At 39.8% G+C, this 16,062-nt stretch overlaps 1 protein-coding gene across 1 annotated transcript in view; it reads left to right on the top strand.

Annotated features, from left to right (window-relative positions):
• The window catches only part of MYO3B (myosin IIIB), a 421,280-nt gene that overhangs the window by 250,641 nt on the left and 154,577 nt on the right, over positions 1–16,062 (top strand).

The raw sequence follows: 16,062 nt of genomic DNA, 5'->3' as shown, positions 1-16,062 counted from the left end.
GACAGACCTTTGTGGGCAAAGTAATGTCTCTGCTTTTTAATATGCTATCTAGGTTTGTCATAGCTTTTCTCCCAAGGAGCACACGCCTTTGATTTCATGGCTGCAGTCACCATCTGCAGTGATTTTGGAGCCCACAATTTTGATTTAAAGTCTGTCATTGTTTCCATTGTTTCCCCATCTATTTGCCATGAACTGATGGGACCAGATGCCATGATCTTAGTTGTGTGAATGTTGAGCTTTAAGCCAGTTCTTTCACTCTCCTCTTTCACTTTCATCAAGAGGCCCTTCAGTTCCTCTGCACTTTCTGCCATAAGGGTGGTGTCATCTGCATATCTGAGGTTATTGCTATTTCTCCTGGCAATCTTGATTCCATCTTGTGCTTCATCCAGCCTGGCATTTTCCATGATGTACTCTGTATATAAGTTAAATAAGCAGGGTGATGTAACCCTTTCCCAATTTGGAACCAGTCTGTTGTTCCATGTCCGGTTCTGACTGTTGCTTCTTGATCTGCATACAGATTTCTCAGGAGGCAGGTAAGTGGTCTGCCTGGCTCTTTGCGAGCCCATGGACTGTAGCCTGCCAGGCTCCTCTGTCCATTGGATTTTCCAGGCAAGAATACTTTAGTTGGGGGCCATGCCCTCTTGCATAAGATCTTCCTGACCCAGGGATCGAATCTGGGTCACCTGCATTCCAGGCAGATTCTTTACTGTCTGAGCCACTAGGGAAGGCCCCCTTCTGATCACATCTGAAAAATACAAATGTCTATAGGTATTTTTGTGTTACAGATAAACATATATATAATATGTGTTATATATAAACATACATATATATAAACCTTAGGTTTCAAAATCTCCAGATTTTTCTTTTTTTTTTTTTTTTGCTCTGATGGAAGTATTCTTCCATGAATGGCTCAAGATTCTGGCAAATATAAATGCATACAACACACACTCCTCTCTCAGGATCTGGCACGATTTAAAATGATAGCTAACACCTACATAGCATCTCAAATGTCCCAAATGTGTAATCTCCTTTGATCCATACAGCAGCCCCATAAGCTAGGCTTTATTATTATCCCCGTTTTACAGATGAGGAAATTGAAGCGCAGAAGGCAAGTAAGTGATTTTACCAAAGTCAGTGCTGATAAATGATAGGACCAAAATTTGAACCCAAGGAGTCTGGCTACAACAGCCACAGTTTTAATCTCTCCAGTCTACTCCATTCAATAAAAGTTTGTTGCAGAAATTGCTGCAGAGCTTTCTAAACCCAGAAACTGCCTTTACATAAGGGTGAAATGTTGCTCTTTTCTGAACAGCTGCCATAAGTATGTCTTACATATACATGTGATTATAAGTAGAATTTTCACAAAACTTTCTGTGAAGAAATAAGAACAACAACAACAGAGAATCTCTGAGAAGCACTATTATCTGAGAATATCCAGAGAGGGAAATTAAAATTCATTATAAAATCTGCTGCACCCCACCAACCATCTTTAGTTTCTTTTTACCACAACGCTGAAACTTCTGCCCAAGGTCATTTTTCCAACTTTTCCTCAGGGAAGAATCCATCCTAATACGGCAGGTCACTTCATTGGATCTTCCCAATGCCACTAAATTCCATGCAGATGAAAGGGCAAAAAGAGCTTTTGGCAATGAGAGCTGTTAAATTAAAAATAAGAATGAAATGGCTTTTTAAAAGGAAGTGTCTTTGAACCTCTTTTTCCATCTTAAATTTGGAAGTGGAACAAACAAAAAAAAGATGATTTTAGCTCATGAATGTGACTAGTCAAGTATTTTTAGCTACCAAGAGTTGAATACATAAAAAATATTTAAGAAAACAGGTCAAATGCTAAACAGATTGGCACTTCTTTGTTCGTAATCAGAAAGCCAGTAGGCAAGTATGAACAGGAGTTTCAAAATGTCAGTAAATCTGAGGGTATCAAAGATTTCTGAGCCAGCAAGTTAATTGGTATTTTGATCCTTTTGAGCAACTTAACAACAAAATGGATGAGTTAGCAGTTTCCCCCCTTGATGTTATTCAACAAATAGGGGCGCCTCTTATCTTCCTGTTCAGGAGTGCTGTTTTGTAAACTCTTAGCAGGAAATATGCAGACAAAACAATCAAAGGCAGGGCTTATCAGGTGGCAGTAAATAAAAGATAAAGACTTGTTTAGTGTTACTCTTTACCTTTTGTGTTTTCTGGCACTCGCGACTGAAATCCTAACTTGCACACACCTGAAAGGCAGTGTTTTGAGGATTATGTTGTCTGGTTCGAAAATGAGGAAGGACTTTCCCAAGTCACCCACGTCTGCAGACTTTGCCAAAGCTAAAATGTTTCCTTGCCTCCTCATCCTTGAATTTCCTGGCAAAATGACTTAGAAATGCCCTTCCAGTTTTCTACTCGTGGCGCCTTCAAGAACAGGGCTATTTTCAATACCCTCTCAGCAGCGGGGCCAGGTAGGTCGGAAGCATTCGTCTATTCTCAGGTAGGCATGAAGAAGGCCACCTGACAGTGCTGGGCGGGTAGCTGAGACCGCCTGGAAGTCCTACTGTTGAGCTGCCACAGGAAAGAACTATGAGTGCTCGTCGGCTTCATGGTCAGTGGGCTCTGAGGTATGGTCCAGCAGAAGGTCTGCTCTGAGACACACGTGTGTGGTGCACATACTTGCATGTATTCTGGCAAATGTCTAAAGGATACTACAGCATATTCAGTTCAAAGTTGTATAGTTTGTTTACTAAACTATTGTAGAAAATAGTATAATTTAGTAAGAAGATTGAAGTTCTAGTCTCCTCTTAGATATAGTATTTGGCAAGTAACCTAATATTTCCATAAAGGATATTTCATCATCTGCATGATAAGAAGTCAGGAATACACAGAGTTCACATCCTAAAGATTTTCAGAGATTACATGTGGATTCTTGGGCCTTAACCTCTAAGTTTTCCAGAAAGGCCCACCTCTCCCAGTTTAGCTCAAAGGACGGAGAACTGCATCTCCCAGGACTCAATTCATAATAATTGTTAAATCAGAGTCTGTTGAACAAAGTGAAACTTTTGCCATCTTCTCTTTCATTCAGTTCAGTTCAGTTCAGTCACTCACTCGTGTCCGACTGTTTGCGACCCCATGGATCGCAGCACGCCAGGCCTCCCTGTCCATCACCAACTCCCGGAGTTCACTCAAACTCATGTCCATCGAGTCAGTGATGCCATCCAGCCATCTCATCCTCTGTTGTCCCCTTCTCCTCCTGCCCCCAATCCCTCCCAGCATCAGAGTCTTTTCCAATGAGTCAACTCTTCTCATGAGGTGGCCAAAGTACCAAAATATTAGGTTACTTCACATGAGGTGGGCAAATATCAGCTTTAGATTCATTCCTTCCAAAGAACACCCAGGGCTGATCTCCTTCAGAATGGACTGGTTGGATCTCCTTGCAGTCCAAGGGACTGTCAAGAGTCTTCTCCAACACCCCAGTTCAAAAGCATCAATTCTTCAGTGCTCAGCTTTCTTCACAGACCAACTCTCACATCCATACATGACCACAGGAAAAACCATAGCCATGACTAGATGGACCTTTCTTGGCAAAGTAATGTCTCTGCTTTTTAATATGCTATCTAGTTTGGTCATAACTTTTCTTCTAAGGAGTAAGCGTCTTTTAATTTCATGGCTGCAGTCACCATCTGCAGTGATTTTGGAGCCCCCAAAAATAAAGTCTGGCACTGTTTCCACTGTTTCCTCATCTACTTCCCATGAACTGATGGGACCAGATGCCATGATCTTCGTTTTCTGAATGTTGAGCTTTAAGCCAACTTTTTCACTCTCCTCTTTCACTTTCAAGAGGCTTTATAGTTCCTCTTCACTTTCTGCCATAAGGGTGGTGTCATCTGCATATCTGAGGTTATTGATATTTCTCCCGGCAATCTTGATTCCAGCTTGTTGTTCTTCCAGCCCAGCGTTTCTCATGATGTACTCTGCATATAAGTTAAATAAGCAGGGTGACAATATATAGCCTTGACGTACTCCTTTTCCTATTTGGAACCAGCCTGTTGTTCCATGTCCAGTTCTAAGTGCTGCTTCCTGAACTGCATAGAGATTTCTCAAGAGGCAGGTCATGTGGTCTGGTATTCCCATCTCTTTCAGAATTTTCCACAGTTTATTGTGATCCACACAGTCAAGGCTTTGGCATAATCAATAAAGCAGAAATAGATGTTTTTCTGGAACTCTCTTGAGTTACTCTCTTGATTAACTCTTTTGAGTTACTCTCTCGATTAACTCTTTTTCAATGATCCAGCGGATGTTGGCAATTTGATCTCTGGTTCCTCTGCCTTTTCTAAAACCAGCTTGAACATCTGGAAGTTCACGGTTCACGTATTGCTGAAGCCTGGCTTGGAGAATTTTGAGCATTACTTTACTAGCGTGTGAGATGAGTGCAATTGTGCGGTAGTTTGAGCATTCTCTTTCATTAACAACTTCCATTTCCTCTCATGATTGCATGAGAAACCCCTGGTGCCCTGGTATCTTCTCCTTCTTCCTTTTATTCCTCTACTTCCTGTCCTTCAGAAAGCTAGGTGTAACCTCTGTCTTCTCATTCTCTTCAAACAGTCCATGAAAAGTCCTGTCAACTTTACCAGCTAAGGTTTATCAAAAAGATTCCTTTGGGAATTTCCTGATCCCTTCTCCCAAGGCTTTATTAATCTCCCATCCTTTCTCCCAAGGTCTTTTAATAATAATAGCAACAGCTTGAGATATAATTCATATATGATAAAATCACCTTTTAAAGTGCACAATTCTATGGTTTTAGTATATTCATGAGTTGTGCAACTCACTGCTGTCTAATCTGAGCATCTTTTCATATCCTTATTGCTCATTTATAATATTTCCTCCAAAGAAATGTTTATTCAGATCCTTTACCCATTTAATTGTTGATTTCTATATATTCTGGATACTAGCCCTTATCAGATATACTATTTGCAGTTTTCTTTTTCTTTGGAATTGTCTTTTCAATTCTTGATGGTATCTTTCCAAGCATTAAAATTTTTAAATTTTGACAAAGCCCAATTTTTCTGTTTTCTTTTGTTAGTCATGCTTTTGGTGTCATAGCTAAGAAATTGTTGCTTAATTCCAGGTCATGAAGCTATATTCCTGTTTTCTCCTAAGAATTTTATGGTTTTAGGCCTTATATTTAGATCAGTAGTGCATTTTGAATTATCTTTATGTATGGTGTGAGGTACATATAGGTTGAACTACATTCATTTATATTATACATGGATATCAAGCTTTCCTAGCACTATTTGTTGAAAAGACTATTCTTTCTCCTGTTAAATTGTCTTGGCATTCTTGTTAAAAATCAATTGACCATAAATTGGTCATAAATTATTTCTGAATTCTCAATTCTAGTCCATTGATCAAAATCTATTTCAAACCTCTTGAGGCTCTTTTGTCTACCCTTTTGACTTAGCTTCCTAAATGGACTTCCTGCCTATTCTCTTCTCCAAAGAGCCACCAGAATACAATTTAACTACAACTCTTATCTAATATGTTGCTTCCTTGCTTAAAATCCTTAGTTGAAATGACTATTCAGACCTCAGTGGATGAGCCTCAGCCCCTCGGCCTGATAGGGAGAAATCTCCCTGATCTGAACCCCACCCACCTTTCCAATCTCTTCTCTCTTGTCTTCCCACCTCTCAGCTCATACTTCCGCAAAATCCAGACTACTTAGAGTTTCGTAAACACCCCACATTGTTCCATACTTCTGTGCTTTTGGTCATGTTATGTTCATGCTATGTTGCCTGAATGCCCCTTTTCCAAGTTCTTGGTCAATTAACTTAAACAGGCTAGTTCAGTTCAGTTCAGTTGCTCAGTCATGTCCAACTCTTTGTGACCCCATGGGCTGCAGCACGGCAGACCTCCCTATCCATCACCAAATCCCAGAGTTTTCTCAAACTCATATGCACTGAGTTAGCGATGCCATCCAACCATCTCAGCCTCTGTCATCCCCTTCTCCTCCAACCTTCAATTTTTCCGAGCATCAGGGTCTTATCAAATGAGTCAGTTCTTCACATCATGTGGCCAAAGGATTGTAGTTTCAGCTTCAACAGCAGTCCTTCCAATGAGTATTCAAGACTGATTTCCTTTAGGATGGACTGGTTGGATCTCCTTGCTGTCCAAGAGACTCTCAGATTCTCAAGTCTTCTCAACACCAACTTCAAAAGCATCAATTCTTCAGTGCTCAGCTTTCTTTATAGTCCAACTCTCACGTGCATACATGACTACTGGAAAAACCATAGCCATGACTAGACGGACCTTTGTTGGCAAAGTAATGTCTATGCTTTTTTAATATGCTGTCTAGGTTGGTCATAACTTTTCTTCCAAGGAGCACATGTCTTTTAATTTCATGGCTGCAGTCACAATCTGCAATGATTTTGGAGCCCCAGAAATAAAATCTGTCACTGTTTCCACTGTTTCCCCATCTATTTGCTATAAAGTGATGGGGCCAGATGCCATCATCTTCGTTTTCTGAATGCTGAGTTTTAGGCTAACTTTTTCCCTCTCCTCTTCTCTTTCATCAAGAGGCTCTTTAGTTCTTCTTCACTTTCTGCCATAAGGGTGGTGTCATCTGCATATCTGAGGTTATTGATATTTCTCCCAGCAATCTTGATTCCAGCTTGTGCTTCATCCAGCCTAGCATTTTGCATGATGTACTCTGCATAGAAGTTAAATAAGCAGGGTGACAATATACAGCCTTGACGTACTCCTTTCCTGATTTGGAACCAGTCTGTTTTCCCATGTCTGGTTCTAACTATTGCTTCTTGACCTGCATACAGATTTCTCAGGAGGCAGGCAAGGTGGTCTGGTATTCCCATCTCTTTAAGAGTTTTCCACAGTTTGTTGTGATCCACACACTCAAAGATTTGGCGTAGTCAATAAAGCAGAAGTAGATATTTTTCTGGAACTCTCTTGCTTTTTCAATGATCCAACGGATGTTGGCAATTTGATCTCTGCTTCCTCTACCTTTTCTAAATCCAGCTTGAATATCTGGAAGTTCATGGTTCACGTACTGTTGAAGCCTGGCTTGGAGAATTTTGAGCATTACTTGCTAGCGTGTGAGGTGAATGCAATTGTGCAATAATAGTTTGAGCATTCTTTGGCATTGCCTTTCTTTAGGATTGGAATGAAAACTGACCTTTTCCAGTTCTGTGGCCAGTGCTGAGTTCTCCATATTTGCTAGCATATTTAGTGCAGCACTTTCACAGCATCTTTTAGGTTTTGAAATAGCTCAACTGGAATTCCATCATCTCCACTAGCTTTGTTGACAGTGATGCTTCCTAAGGCCCACTTGACTTCGCACTCCAAGATGTCTGGCTCTAGGTGAGTGATCACATCACCATGGTTATCTGGGTCATTAAGATCTTTTTTGTATAGTTCTGTATATTCTTGCCACCTCTTCTTAATATCTTCTGCTTCTGTTAGGTCCATACCATTTCTGTCCTTTATTGTGCCCATCTTTGCATGAAATGTTCCCTTGGTATCTCTAATTTTCTTGAAGAGATCTCTAGTCCTTCCCATTCTATTGTTTTCCTCTGTTTCTTTGCATTGATCACCAGAAGACTTTCTTATCTCTCCTTGCTCTTCTTTGGAACTCTGCATTCAAATGGGAATATCTTTCTTTTTCTCCTTTGCATTTTGCTTCTCTTCTTTTCACAGCTATTTGTAAGGCCTCCTCAGACAACCATTTTGCCTTTTTGCATTTCTTTTCCTTTGGGATGTTCTTAATCCCTGCCTCCTGTACAATGTCAGGGACCTCCATCCATAGTTCTTCAGGCACTCTATTAGATCTAATCCCTTGAATCTATTTCTCACTTCCACTGTATAATTGTAAGAGATTTGATTTAAGTCATATCTGAATGGTTTAGTGGTTTTCCCTACTTTCTTCAATTTAAGTCTGAATTTGGCAAAAGGAGTTCATGATCTGAGCCACATTCAGCTCCCAGTCTTGTTTTTGCTGCCTGTATAGAGCTTCTCCATCTTTGGCTGCAAAGAATATAATCAGTCTGATTTTGGTATTGACCATCTGGTGATGTCCATGTGTAGAATCTTCTCTTGTGTTGTTGGAAGATGGTGTTTGCTATGAGCAGTGCGTTTTCTTGGCAAAACTCTATTAGCCTTTGCCCTGCTTCATTCTGTACTCCAAGGCCAAATTTGCCTGTTACTCCAGGTATCTCTTGACTTTCTACTTTTGCATTCCAGTCCCCTATAATGAAAAGGACATCTTTTGGGGTGTTAGTTCTAAAAGGTCTTGTTCGTCTTCATAGAGCCATTCAACCTCAGCATTACTGGTTGGGGCATAGACTTGGATTACTGTGACATTGAATGGTTTGCCTTGGAAACGAACAGAGATCATTCTGTCATTTTTGAGACTGCATCCAAGTACTGCATTTCAAACTCTTTTTTTGACTATGATGGCTACTCCATTTCTTCTAAGGGATTCTTGCCCACAGTAGTAGATATAATGGTCATCTGACCATTAAATTCACCCATTCCAGTCCATTTTAGTTCGCTGATTCCTAAAATGTCAATGTTCACTCTTGCTATCACTTGTTTGACCACTTCCAATTTGCCTTGTTTCATGGACTTAAAATTCCAGGTTTCTATGCAATATTGCTCTTTACAGCATCAGACTTTACTTCGATCACCAGTCACATCAACAACTGGGTGTTGTTTTTGCTTTGGCTCCATCCCTTCATTCTTTCTGGAGTTATTTCTCCGCTGATCTCCAGTAGCATATTAGGCACCTACTGACCTGGGGAGTTCATCTTTCAGTGTCCTATCTTTTTGCCTTTTCATACTGTTCATGGGGTTCTCAAGGCAAGAATACTGAAGTGGTTTTCCATTCCCTTATCCAGTGGACCACACTTTGTCAGAACTCTTCACTATGACCTGTCCATCCTGGGTGGCCCGTACATGGGCTGGCTCATAGTTTCATTGAGTTAGACAAGACTGTGGTCCATGTGATCAGACTGGTTAGTTTTCTGTAATTGTTGTTTTCAGGTTAACCAGTTTAACCTCTGCTTATTCCTTCAGACTTTGAACAGGCATTATCTTCTCCTTGATTCTCCCAGGCTAGGTTTGGAGACTCTGTGATGAGCTTCATTAGTAGCACTTACTACATTGAGGTGGATACTAGCTGCTGGTATCTTACCTTGCCATTAACCACCTGGGAAGCAGGGGTATTTTCCAGCTAACTTCGTATCTGTACTGTCCAGCCCTGTGCCCAATACAAATTAGGTGTTTAAAAAATATTTATTGAATTGAAGAAAACTCTTTTTTAAAAAAATAAATTTATTTTATTTTTTTTTAATTTTTTTTTTTTTAGAGTTTGACAAATTTATTGGTATTTTAGTAAAGACAATCATCTTAGTTGTTTCTCTCTCCCATCTTGACTGTAGGTTGATATTTGAGTCAAGAAAATGAAATGTAGGAGAGGGATGTTATTTCAAGAGGTTAATTACTTTACATCATTGTATTGGTTTTGCCATACATCAACATGTATCCGCCACAGGTATACACGTGTTCCCCATCCTGAACCCCCCTCCCTCCTCCCTCCCCATACCATCCCTCTGGGTCGTCCCAGTGCACCAGCCCCAAGCATCTGAAAACTCTTATTCCTTCCTCTTCATCACTACCTTCTTTTACCATCTCTTGGTTGATTCTTTGGCCCTCGCGGTTTTAAAATGCATGACAGGAGCTGGCATTGTTGAGCTTAAGTTTGGCTTGCATTGTAAAAAGTAGCATCTAGATTGTTAGAGCGTAAGATTTCAGGTAAGTGCTATGTAGCTCTTACCATGATAAGTTAATAAAAAGTCTCTAACCCAGCTTGAATTATTAGAGTTTAATACATTTTTAAAAAGTAACATTTTAACAAATTTGTCTTACTTCTCTCTAGAATAAACACCGATCCCCTCCACCCCCAAAGAAAAGACAAACTTCATAGGACAAGGAAGATTCTCTGTCTGGCTTCTGCCTGGCTTTCTAGCCTCTTTTCTCATCTCACCTCTTGGCTCACATTCCAGAAAAGAAAGAATCAGTTAGAGCTCCCTAACACAGCACAGCATATGCCCTATTAAGGCAATAGCCTGTAAAAGAAGGCTGCTTACTTGGTGTATTAGTCAGGAATCTTTTAATAACAAGTGACTGAAGCTCAAATGAGTTGAAGCAAAATTTAAAAGGGGATGATATATTGGCTTATATAACTAGAAAGTTCAAAGGTATGTCTGGATCCAGGGCATCACGCAATTTTACCAAGCCATTGTCTTTTCTTTTCACCAACTTTCCTTTCCCTCTTTTGAGATTTTTTTTGTCAGGTAGGCAGTTCTTTGTCATGTGTTCACAAAGATGGTCCCTGGAAGCTTCTGTAGGAAGCATCCTAAAAGTTTAGCAATGTCAGCAGCAAGCAAGTTCCTGAGACTTCCCATTCAAGGAACACTCTTGTTGTCCCCAGCCTGGGTCACCTGCTGGTGTTTAATTGGTAGAGTCTTCAGCCAAGTGCCAGGGGATGGATGTCAGCCCTGTGCGAACCATGGTCTGAGGGGCTCTGTTAAAGGAAGGAGAGGAGGAGGATGGATAGGCTAAAACAATAAGCATTCATTACCCCTAGTTTGACCATGCCATATCTTGGAATCAACTGTAACAGTACAGAAAGACCCACTCCAACATGGATAGCTAGAGGAGGTTTTTTTGTTTTGTTTGTTTGTTTTACTTATTATTTATTTATTTAACTGCACCCCGTCTTAGTCGCAGCATGCTGTGGCATGTGGGATCTAGCTCCCTGACCAGAGCTCAGACTCAGACCTCCTTCATTGGAAGCATGGAGTCTTAGCCACTAGATACAACAGGGAAGTCCCTGGAGGATGTCTTTAGTTTAGAAATTTTCTAAGACGAGTATAACTTTTGTTGATAATAACAATGTTAACACTGGAATGAGAACTATATACAGTTTACTAAGTTAAGCTAAGCATAGTCTGCTTTTTGTTTGGGAAGGTATTTGTTTTTTGAACCATAGATCTACCATACAGCAGGTTTCTGATAACAGTTTCCAGCTCTACTTAACCAAGGGATTAAAAAAAACTCAATCTGTTCTGGCCTAGTTTGAGTTCATCTTCTAGCATTTTGGACGCTTTTCTCTGATCTTCATCAGTATAGGTCATGATAGTCTTGTCCCATGTGAGTCTATGTTGGGTGTCACTTTTCTTTGTCAGAGTCTCTCTCCTGACCTCTCTTTGTGCTCTAAGAATAGTCTTTAGTAATTAGTTTGCTCAAGAAAGCTGCTTCTTCCCTTTTATACTGCAGAATTCTTGCTATGATTTAATATTTCCTTAACAAAGCCTTCTTTCTATTTCAGTTTTTACTCTGAGAGAGAAGAGCCATAAAAGTCTACACTGTGGACATCTCCAGAGTTGACCAATTAACTTTCTCAGATTCTAGAGCAATCCTTTGAGATCCAGATATTTTTTCCAGTGGATGGCCTGGAGCAACTCTAGGCATCCATACATATTTGGAATTAACCTTGGTTTTCAAATCTTTCATATTTGGACTTTGATCCTTGACTTTGTACTTATTTTTTAAATCTCTAGTATCTTGTATTGTATGAGGAGTGGCCCATGGTGTATATTTAATATTTCCCAGTTGAAGGACTCTTATCAGTCAGCAATGCGTTTGACTATGAATAACAAGCAAGCAAATATTTTTGGTGGCTTAACCCAGAGTTTCTCAGTCTCTGCACTGCTGACATTTTGGACCAGGCAATTCTTTGTTGCAGAAGGTATCCCTGTGCCTTATAAGATGTATAGCAGCATCCCTGGCTTCTACCTATTAAGATACCAATAGCTTGCATTCCAAGTAGTGACAATAAAACTTGTCTCCAAATATTGGTAAATGTCCCCTGGGGAGCAAAATTGCCCATATGGAGAACTATTGCCAAAGAGGTTTGTTTGTTCATTTGTTTCTCACAAAAAGAAATTGATAGGTAAGGTATTTTAAATGTTAGATTAGCTGTTCAGTGATGTCATCAGGGCCCTGAATATCTTCTGACCTCCTTTAATTCCTTTTTACCATCTTTAGTGTATGGATTGGCTTAGTGTCTCGTGGCCACAGTGTGGCTACTGCCTCTCCAGGCATTATGTCTGCATTCACGGCTGGAAGAAAGGGAAGGGGCAGGATGAATGGCTAAGTCAGTCACATTTGCCCAGCTTTTATTGGGAAAGAAAACATTTTCCAAGAAACCATTTCACATAACCTCTCATTGGCCTGAACTGAGTCAAATGACCATTTCTAGCTGCAAAGATGGGCTTAGAAAGTGAGGAACAGGACTGGGGCTGGGCGCATCATGACCCAAAGAAAAATTGGTTCTCTGTTAGCTAGGAAGAAGTGGGAATGGAAATGGGTGAGCCACTAATAATGCTTGTCACAGAAAAGAAATCGAATGTTTATTAATGGAATAAAGGAGTGGATGAATGACTAAGGGGCTGGATGAATTTGAATAAATAATTTCAGGTCTTCACAACCCACTCATTTCTTCCTCCTTGCTACCTAGGTTCTTCCTCAGGATTGTAGTTTTAGAATTAAAAATTGCAGAAATGCCTGAGTAGAAAGTAGCAAGATATTGAGGACTGTTTAATTCCATTGTCATGAAGAGGGATGTTTGCAGTTTTAAGCCTGCAGCAAATTCTTTTAGCTCTTGAACTGAACTATTATCAGTTACCCTGTGAAAACTTCACCTATGAGGACAAGGTCCTTGACATTTCCTTACAGAGCCCCAGGGTTAGTTCTAGCTCACAGGACAGGAGTTGAGAGAAAAATCAGGATCACAAAAGAATCCAGACATCTCAAGAAAGACTGAAATCCAAATTTCAGTTTTCAAAGAATAAAGCTGCTACTTTCTGCTCTGGGTAGTTGGCAGTGAATAAGAAAACACAAATCCTCCAGGAGCTAGGATGGTGATTTCACTGGGTTTTTTGTTTTTCTTTTCACTTGCAACCACACAGGTGAGAACCTGACATGAAATAGATTTCAGTGTGCCATTTAAGTAAGCTAGTATATCTACAACTCAGTGAACAGAATTCTCAGTGCATCAATCAATGCAAATTGATTTACATAGTAGTGAGGGACATGTTAAGAGATGATACTTAAGGAGGATAATGGACTGCTTCAGCATTGTGAGTAAAACATATTACATGCTTATGTGAACAGTCTCTGCATTTATAACACCTTCTAGGGGGAGTAACTGTGTGGTAGCATTCTCTGGGAGGGATCTAGAATATCTGCTGTTCTTGTGTCCTGTCATTCCCACCCTTGTGTTTTGTTTTTTTTTTGTTTGTTTTTTTGTTTTTTGAGAGAAAGTGATTTGCTTACTGGTCCCTAACTGTGTGTGTTGATGTGTTTTATGTAGGTGAGACTTTGGATGACTTTTTTTTCTCTCTTAACTCTTATATTACCATTGTTACAACTTTGATTAATACAATCAACAAAAAGCATCCTAAAGTACCTTTTATAATATCATTAAAAGACTCTAAGAGATGGCCTGGTCCAACTCTTCCATTTCACCAATGAGAAGGCTGAGGCCAGAAAGATGAAGTAGCTTTCCTAAGGTCCCATTTCAAGAAAGTGGCAGTATCAGTAACTCTCCAGGTTACTATAGACTGAAGAGAATTTCTGTGACCACCTCTGCATTCTTAGCATGCAGTATGGATTCAAATTTGCCTTGCTTGGCCTGACGATCCTTCCCAACTTGCCTATAGATGATTTACAATCCCGAAATTCATTCTTGTAAGGTCCTGCCTTTCTCATAAAGCCCACACTGCTGACAGCTGTCTCTTATCTATTCAGAAAAATCATCTCTATAGCTGAAAGCTCTGCAAAATTCAGCCTAAAATCTATAGTAATGATTTAAAAAGTGGAGACAAGAAGTACTATCAGTCTCACTGCTCTCCAAAGACCCTGAGTAGCAGCAGTAATAAGCCCAGGCTGTCTTTCTTGCTTTCCCTAGTGTCTGCTCTGTGTGCAGCCTCATGAGCTAATTCAGTGGTAAGGAGGAACGCATGTAGGAAAAGAAACACAAGGAACAGGTATGGAAACAGTATATAAAGAAATAATAAAGGAAAACCAGAAGAAAGATGCTATGAAGATGTTAGACAGTATCACTTCAGTTGAAAAGACTGCCGCCCTAGACATCTGGATTGGCTGCCCAGCTTATTCTGTGAAAATCAGAGGCTAAATTAAAACTCTATGTTCCTGCTTGGAGATTCCCTAAAACAAATTTCCAGCGAACTGGCTTCTGTTGGATGATAACAATGAAGTAGCAGAAAGAAAAACTAATGAAGGAAATAATGAACAAAGGGAAGAAGAGGAGGAGTATGAAAGGAAACCTCCTGGCACAGAGATGGCAAAGGAGCGCCACTTCACTCTCCAGCCCCAGCTGCAGACCTGGCTTCTCAGTCAAGGCGCATTTCCTTCAGAGCCCAGATGGGGGTCTGTAATTCCCTGTAATACAGTGCTCTTGCAAACCACTGCCCAGGCTATCAATCGACCTCTCAGTCATTCGTAGTTCTAGTGTTCTGTTCACTTTATGCTACATATCAGCCCAACCCTAAAAACCACTGGAGAAGGAAATAGTAACCCACTCCAGTATTCTTGCCTGGATAATCCCGTGGACGGAGGAGCTTTGTGGGCTACAGTCCGTGGGGTCGCAGAGTCGGACAGGACTGAGCGATTTCACTTTCACTTTCACTTTCTAAAAACCATGTTTTAGGGATGACTCGGAGGAAAGATTGCTAGCTGCTTTGTCACAGACATTTGAGTTGGGGAGGAGAAAAATTCATTTTTGTCAAAGAAAGGAAGAGAAGAAAGGGGAGAGGGGCATTTATCGACCACTTGCTTAAGGCAGGCTTCCTGTCATTGCTTTAGGTATGCATCCTACATTTACCACTAGCCCCCAAATAGATGAAATTATTCCAGTTTCACAGATGAGGAAACTGGTTAAAGTCATCACACAGATAGTGTGTGGTACAGTCAGGACGTGAAATGAGAATCAGTCTGGTTTCAAAGCCCATCCTTAAAATACATAAATGACACATTTGAACACGTCCAAATAACCATTGCAAAGTCAGTAGAATTTAGGCAGAAAAAAAAAATTAATAATTTTACTAGTGGTGAAATAGAATGATCAGTTTAAATTTTAACTTTCTATTACAAATTACTTTGTGAATAAACTCAGACACAATCTCTAATTCCAATTTTTTTTCTTTAGAAAGCCTCCCATTTAGAGCTTATGAGGAGACAGCAACAGCATCAGAAACATTTATTAAGCACCAATTGTGTGCACCAAGTGCTATAGTAATACTGAATTAGAATTTACTATCTGAGGACTTCCACAGTCTAGTAACACAGATCAATGTGACTTTTTATCACAAGGCCAAATTTGAAGAGTTTTCCTAAGGATATAATGGGTATAATGACTTTTTTTTTGGTAGCAGATGGTGGCCAGCTGTTCTCTCTTTATTAAAGGCCAAACATGAAGGGAAAAAATTAAAATAAAAGGGACTTATGGTAAATATGGGAAAGAAGTTAATAAACTAAATCTGGATTTTTATACACACTAAAGGGAAATGGGCAATTGGGGGTAATTATCAAATTATCCGGGCCAAAATAGCTCAGTTTCCTCTATTATCTACATAATAGAAAATTATTTTTGTGGATTTAATTGTTCAGATTATTGTCCTGTATTTTGGGTGTCTGAGTAGACGATCTGGGTGGCCACTGATAGAAATTTAGGGTTCCTCAGGGGATATTTTAAAATATGAAAAGAATTGATACTCTTTTGCCATATGATTAAGAATGTTTCTACTTAGGTGGAGGAGATATTAATCAAACCTGGTCAAACCAATATTTGACTAGGATTTGGGCCCATTGTATTTAAATCATAACAATTTTTACTTAATACTTGAAATTTGATTTTCAAATTGTAAAAATAGTATATGAATACCTTTTCCTCTAAAATTTTAAAATATTGTATGTTAGGCT

The sequence above is a fragment of the Capricornis sumatraensis genome, chromosome 3 (assembly GCF_032405125.1).
Source record: "Capricornis sumatraensis isolate serow.1 chromosome 3, serow.2, whole genome shotgun sequence".
NCBI lineage: Eukaryota > Metazoa > Chordata > Mammalia > Artiodactyla > Bovidae > Capricornis > Capricornis sumatraensis.
This window is presented reverse-complemented; position numbering and strand designations above follow the sequence as displayed.